Genomic DNA, 7,601 nt, shown 5'->3' on the forward strand with positions numbered 1-7,601 from the left:
TTACAACTTCAGTATAATGGTTAGCAACTTTTGCAACACTATTAACAATTGCAGTATAGCAGTTAACAATAGGTTTTTCTGATAAATTTAACAACCTCTGGCGGCTAGAAACAATTTTTTTGAAAATTTTTACGACTTTAGTATAACATTTAACAACTTTTGTAATACTATTAACAATTTCAGTATAGCAATTAACAATAGGTTTTTTAGAAAATTCAACAATTGGTCGCCAAAGCTCCAGCGGTCGGAAACAATTTTTTTGAAAATTTTTACAACTTCAGTATAACGGTTAACAACTTTTATAATACTATTAACAATTTGGGTATAGTAGTTAACAATAAGTTTTTCAGGAAATTCAACAATTTGTCACCAAAGCTCCAACGGCCGGAAACAATTTTTTTGAAAATTTTTACAACTTCAGTATAATGGTTAACAACTTTTGTAACTCTATTAACAACAGGTTTTTCAAGAAATTCAAAAATTAGCACTTTTACAATTTCAATAATGGCGTTAACAAGTTCTGTAACTCTATTAACAACTTAAGTACAGCATTTAACGACATATTTTCTTAAAAATTTAAAAATGGTATTTTTACAACTTTAGCAACTACTTCTTTTAAAAAAAATTTTACAACTTCAATATAATGGTTAACAACTTTTGTATTATTATTAACAATTTCATTATAATAGTTAACAACAAGTTTTCCGACCAAATTCAAAAAGTAGCATTTTTACAACTTTAATAATGTTGTTAACAAGTTCCATAACTCTATTAACAACTTCGGTATAATATTTAACAACAGGTTTTCTTAAAAATTCAAAAAAAAAGGTATTTTTATAACTTTAACAACTGTTTTTTTTTTAAATTTTTACAACTTCAGTATAACGGTTAACAACTTTTGTAACGTTATTAACAATTTCAATATAGCAGTTAATAACAAGTTTTTTAGAAAATTCAAGAAGTAACATTTTTAGAACTTTAGTAATGTTGTTAACAAACTCAAAAACTTGTTGTTAACCGTATACTAAAGTTGTTAATAACGTTACAAAAGTTGTTAACTGTTATATTGAAGTTGTAAAACTTTTCAAAAAAATTGTTTCCAGCTGCCGAAGCTCCAACGACCAATTGTTGAATTTTCCAGAAAACCTGTTATTAACTGCTATACCGAAGTTGTTAATAACGTTACAAAAGTTGTTAACTGTTATACTGAAATTGTAAAAATTTTCAAAAAAATTGTTTCCGGACACCAGAGCTTGTTGAATTTTTCAGAAAACTTGTTGTTAATTGCTATACTGGAGTTGTTAATAGCGTTACAAAAGTTGTTAATTGTTATATTGAAGTTGTAAAAATTTTCAAAAAAATTGTTTCCAACCGGGGGAGCTTTGGTGATTGCCGCTGTCAGAGCTCCAACGACCGGCCGGCCAATGAGGACGTTGATATTTTAAAAACAATAAATAAAATGAAGGGTATTATGGTCATTTTAGCAAACTTAAAAATACCAAATTAGTCTCTTAAGACTAATTGAAATTTCTCAAATTCAACAGACTTTTTTGGCATTATGAAGTTTATGCGTCATTTTTTTGTCTATTTCCTTACTTTCTTTGTTGCATTTTTAATTTTTGCTACACGTTTATATATTGTTCTCTTTTTTGGGAAAAATATTCTATCTAGCACCTTGAAGTATTTGTTCAAGTGCATTCAATATCTAAAAGTATTTTGTGATGTACCTAGCACTTTAAAGTATTTTTTAAAATGCATCCAGGCTGATCCAACACTGAGTATTTTTAGCCATTTATATAGTGTTAGATGCATTAAAAAAATTATTTAGGGGGATGGACATGCTTGGAAAAAAAAAATACTTCAGTGTGCTAAAAATGCCAAAATATAATTTAGGGTGTTAGATGTATCTGAAAAAAATACTTCAAAATACAAAATGTACCATAAAATACTTTAAAATACTGAATACATATGAAAAATACTCTAAGGTGCTGATTCACCTTAAACCTTCTTTTTATTTTTTTAGCATCACAATTTGAACTTAAAGGCACGGATTTGCATAAATAACTAAAAGTTTGGCGAGACTCGCTGCAGTAGAAAAGTATCCCAGGTGATGGTGACGGAAGTGCTCAACTGCTTATCTTGATTACTATTTAGATTGATTTTGAATGGTGGAGTTTTAAATTTAAATTTTTTTAATATATTTTAATAAATTTTCTATTTTGATGGATACAAAAATTAAAATAAAAATAATATTATAACTAACACTGTTTTTTAAAAAATAAATTTATTATTAAAAAATTATATATTAAAAATTTTAAATTCAAAAATCATTCATATAAAATTTTGAATGGTTTAGATTATATTATAATAATAAACCGTACTCATCGCTAATGACGAACCCCAGGCACTAGGTGAGTCCGCGTTTGGTGCATATCAACGTACACGTCCCCCTGCTCTTCTTTTCTTAGGCTGTTGGGTCTCTCAATTTTTTATTTTTATTTGAAACATCTTTATCCAACTCCACCTATATTGTATAGCCGGTCCCAAGCCCGGATAAAAGAGGAGGGTTGTGTTAGGCCCTCGACAGCCAATGTAAAAACCCGTCGACTTTCATGAACATGGATCAACGAAGTAATTACGCTAATGCTAGGTCGTTGCCCAAAAGTGACGCGCTGTATGGCTCGAGTACAGTGAGAAATGAGCTAGAGCCGCTGCATTGTCGCCCGGATGTAGTGTTAAATGAGCAAGGGCTACCGCACTCTCTTGGACGAAGGCGGTTAAAGAAGTTAGTTCATGAGACTGAGATTAGATTTGGCACTTGGACTATTGGGACGCTGAATGAGAAATCTATGAAAGTAGCAAGAGTTATGAGGGACAGAAGGATTAATATCTTGTGCCTCCAAGAAACCAAATGGACTGGAGAAGTTGCCAAGAAACTTGGAGAGTATAAACTTTGGTATACAGGAAAGGTGAGTGCAAGGAATGGGGTTGGTATCATCGTTGATAGAACATGGAAAAGAAACGTGGTAGAGGTTAAAAGGTTTGAGGACAGAATAATATCATTAAGAGTAATTGTTGGAAAAGATACTATCAATATCATTAGTGCCTATGCACCTCAGGTTGGGGCAGAGACACACCTTAAAGATAAGTCCTGAGAAGATATGAAGGGGTTGGTTCAAAGCATACCACTCGAAGAAAAAATTTTTATCGATGGGGACCTTAATGGACATGTCGGTAAGGAAGCAAGACAATTCAGCGGGGCCCATGGTGGTTTTGGTTTTGGGGAGCTTAATAGTGGAGGACACAATGTATTCTTGACTTTTCTCTTGCATATAATCTTAAGATTGTTAACACTTGTTTTAAGAAGCGAGAGGAGCATTTAATCACGTACAAAAGTGGTGTCTCAAAATCACAGATTGATTTCTTTTTGGTTAAGAATCCAGACAAAAGATTGTGTACTAATTGCAAAGTGATTCCAGGAGATGGGGTGACTGTCCAACATAGAGTACTTATTCTTGATGTACGTTTTAAGAGTACCAGGCAAAAGTACCATCAAGTGGTAAAATCCAGGGTTAGGTGGTGGCAGTTAAAGGGTGAGAAACGAGAGTTATTCAAAAGGACCCTTGTGGAGGAAGGGATTTGGGAGTCGTAGGGAAATGCAAACATGATGTGGGAAGAGATAGCTACAAGGGTTCGTTTGGTAGGTAAAGAAATTTTGGGAGAATCCAAAGGTCCTGGTCAGAGAGATAAGGAGATTTGGTGGTGGGATAAGAGTGTGCAAGAGAAAGTCAAATAGAAAAGAGATTGTTTTAAGGCCATACACTCGTGCAATAGTGTAGAAAATTGGGAAAAGTATCAGTTGGCTAAAAAAGAAACGAAGAAAGCAGTAAGCGAAGCACGTACTAAAGCTTATGAAGGGTTTTATCAGGAGTTAGGAACAAAGATGGGAGAAAGAAATATTTACAAGATTGTGAAGCAAAGGGAGAGGAAAAAGAGAGATTTGACCAAGTAAAGTGTATAAAGGATGAAGTGGTAAAGTGTTAGTTACTGATGGTGATATTAAGGACAGATGGAAGGCTTATTTTTACAAGTTGTTTAATGAGGGAAGCAATTATGCGACTCAGGACTTACAAGACTTGCTAATTAACGAAGATGATCAAATTTGGCTTTCTACCGCAGGATCCGTATCGGAGAGGTTAAGGCAGCTCTCAAGAAAATGAACAATGGAAAAGCCGTTGGGCCTGATGGTATCCCTATTGAAGTTTGGAAATGTCTGGGAGATGAGGGTGAGGTGTGGCTAACCAAGCTTTTTAATGAAATTTTACGCTCTAAGAATATGCCGGATGAGTGGAGGAGAAGCATTTTAGTTCCTATTTACAAAATAAAGGAGACATTCAAAACTGTGCAAGCTATAAGGGATAAAACTTATGAGTCATACAATGAAGTTGTGGGAAAAAGTGATGGAATATAGGTTGAGGCTGGAGACTTCTATTTCATAAAACCAATTTGGATTTATGCCAGATCCACTTCGGAAGCAATCTATTTACTAAGAGGGTTAATGAAAGATATAGAAGTAAAAGAAGGGATTTACATATGGTCTTTATTGACCTGGAAAAGGCTTACGATCGTGTGCCAAGAGAAGTAATGTGGAAGGCTTTGGAAAAAAAAGGTGTACGGGTTGCTTATATCAAAGCCATACAAATATGTATGAGGGGTAACTACCAATGTAAGGACGCCTGGAGGTGAGACAAAGGACTTCCCTATTCAGATTGGCCTACATCAGGGATCCTCTTTGAGTCCGTACTTGTTCAACATTGTTCTGGATGTTCTAACTGAACCTATTCAAGAAAGAATCCCTAAGTCCATGCTTTTCGCGGATGATATAGTTCTCATGGCGGAATCAAAAGAAGAGATTAACACTAGATTGGAGTTATGGAGAAGGACGTTGGAGTCAAAGGTTTCCGCTTGAGCAGGAACAAAACAGAATATATGCAATTGTGATTTTGGGGGGAGGCAAGGCAATGGGGATTTGGAGGTGAAGATGGGGGAGCAAATCATTCCTCAAGTATCAAAGTTTAAATACCTAGGATGCATTATACAGGAGGATTGGGAAATTGATGGAGACGTTTCTCATAGAATACAAACTGGCTGGTTAAAGTGGAGGAAAGCTACCGGAGTTATTTGCGATAAGAAGGTACCTGAGAAATTTAAAGGAAAATTTTATTGGACTGCTATAAGACCGGCTATGTTGTATGGTAGTGAATGTTGGGCAATAAAGGGAAAACAAGAGCACAAAGTTGGGGTAGTAGAAATGAGGATGTTGAGATGGATGTGTGGTCATACAAGAAAAGATAGGATTCGAAATGAAAATATCAAAACAAGAGTCGGTGTGGCACCTATCCAAGAGAAAATGGTTGAAATCGCTTAAGATGGTTTGGACATGTGCAGAGAAGGCCATTGGAGGCCCCGGTGAGGAGGGTGGATCAGACAAGATGGAGTCCCATAAAAAGAAACAAGGAAGACCAAGAAGAACGCTTAATGAGGTCATTGAACGAGACCTCCTAGTCAACAACATATCTAAGGACTGGGTTGTTGACAGAGCACGATGGTATCGTGTGATTCATATAACCCCCCATCTAGTGGGATAAGGCTTGTTGTGCTGCTGCTGCTGTGAAACATCTTTATCCGTAAAAATCAAAAATTTTGCTTGATCCAGCCATTAACTGCAGCGTTTAGTACTTTTCTGATAATGTTTTCGTGATCTGACAATTAATTGCAATGTTTAAATTTTACTGACAAAGATGTTGACCAACAGCCTAAGAAGACAAAAGGAGGTATGCGGTAACAGTGCTAAGTGTTCAGGTGGGATTGGAAGAAAAATTGGAAATGTGGGACAGGTAAGGTTGGATGTCTGCCACGTCAATGCGTATAATGACATAATGTACAAAGGAAACAGTTAAAAATTACTACCTTTGTCCTAAATATAAAAATTAGTTAACTAATTTAAGTAAATTAAAAAAATAAGTTATATTAGTTATTTGTAATAAATAGATATTATTATTTTTAAAATATCTTTGCCAATCAAGTTTATTGGTTAGAATTACTATTATTAGAAGAACTATCTTTAAAAATAAATAAATAAATATAAAAGACAAAATATATTAGAGTCTTATATATAGAATCAAAATAAAAATCAAACTACTTCTTATATTATATTAAGAACCGAAGGTAATATCATATTTTGATATTCAAGTGGTATCACGAAAATACGGCATACATCGCGCATAGAAAAATAAGTCAATTTTCATTTGGAAAAAAAAAATTCATGAGTATGACTACAAAAATAGTGATGAGTTTATGACTTATATTGTCTAAGATGAGCAGAATGAAATCGTTACCAAAATTTTAATAAAAGAATTTCGAAATACCACTTTGAAAATTGTTAAGATGATGTGCCTGCACAACTGTGACGAGTTCATGACTTAGTTGCACAATATAGGTTAAAAAATGAAATAGAGGTGAGAGATACGTCTAGTTAATTACAGGTAAAAATGAAAATACTCCCTTCACTCTCTATAATATAAGTCACTTTAACTAATTCATCATAATTAAGAGCGGTGGGATGATAAGTCCCACATTGCCTGAAGTCCTGATACCCACATGGGTTAAATATCATTTGGGTACCTTCTACTCACGAGCTAGCTTTTAGGTTAGATCCAAGGACCCAATGTGGTATCAGAGCCATAATTGCGGGAGAAGGTAAAGAGCGGTAGGATGATAAGTCACACATCACTTGAAATTCTGACGCCCACATGGTTTAAATATCTTTTGGGTACCTCCTATTCACGAACTAGCTTTTGGGTTGAACCCAAAGACCCAATGTGTGAATTATATTCAAACATTACTTGTAGGGATAAATTTGATAAATATAAATATTGATTACTCTCCAAGTTACTTATATTTTGAACCAAATCATTCTTCTAGAAGCAGCTTATATTGTAATCTTTTTTAATTCTGTTTTTTATTTCTTAATTAGTTTCTTATTTTTTGTCTTTTTATTACTAAAATAAAAAGTTCATAGATAAAGTTATTAAAAAAATTATGGATAAAATTGCACAAATAAAAAAATAAGAATATTTGGTGTATTTAAAAAATAACATCATGAATAAAATTTTATGAAAACCACCTTACCTTTTAAGAAACACAAGTTCAGTTATTTCCTTATGCCTTGCAATCATTTCCAGTGTATTTACGAAGCAATGTAAAGGAAATTTTGAATATTTATAGCAAGTGGGGAGTCCTTTAGAGACAATTAAAGGGATGGCATCCACGTGTCAAATGAATTATTAGAAGATGATTTTCTTGTCATTTGTGAAGATTTGAGCGTCTAAATGTTCAAGCATAGTTGGACGTTTGGGTTAAAAAAAAATGTTGCAACGGATATGGAAAATCAGAATTTTCTGTTAGGAATATAGTGCAGGAAATTTGAATTTGGTGGAACAAATTTGAAATTGATGGACCAAATTTGAAATTACGTGTTTCTTTCCTTATCACATTAAAACTTAAATTTGAATGGACATGACTTTAAAAATAAAAAGATT

General features: G+C 33.6%; 1 pseudogene; it reads left to right on the forward strand.

The window, feature by feature from the left end:
• The first annotated feature begins 2,614 nt into the window (after positions 1–2,614).
• LOC114728483 (craniofacial development protein 2-like) lies at positions 2,615–3,796 on the forward strand (annotated as a pseudogene).
• The last annotated feature ends 3,805 nt before the right edge of the window (positions 3,797–7,601 follow it).

Source organism: Neltuma alba, unplaced genomic scaffold (genome assembly GCF_004799145.2).
Source record: "Neltuma alba isolate B1F8T4 unplaced genomic scaffold, ASM479914v2 tig00012536_pilon, whole genome shotgun sequence".
In the NCBI taxonomy this organism is placed as follows: domain Eukaryota; kingdom Viridiplantae; phylum Streptophyta; class Magnoliopsida; order Fabales; family Fabaceae; genus Neltuma; species Neltuma alba.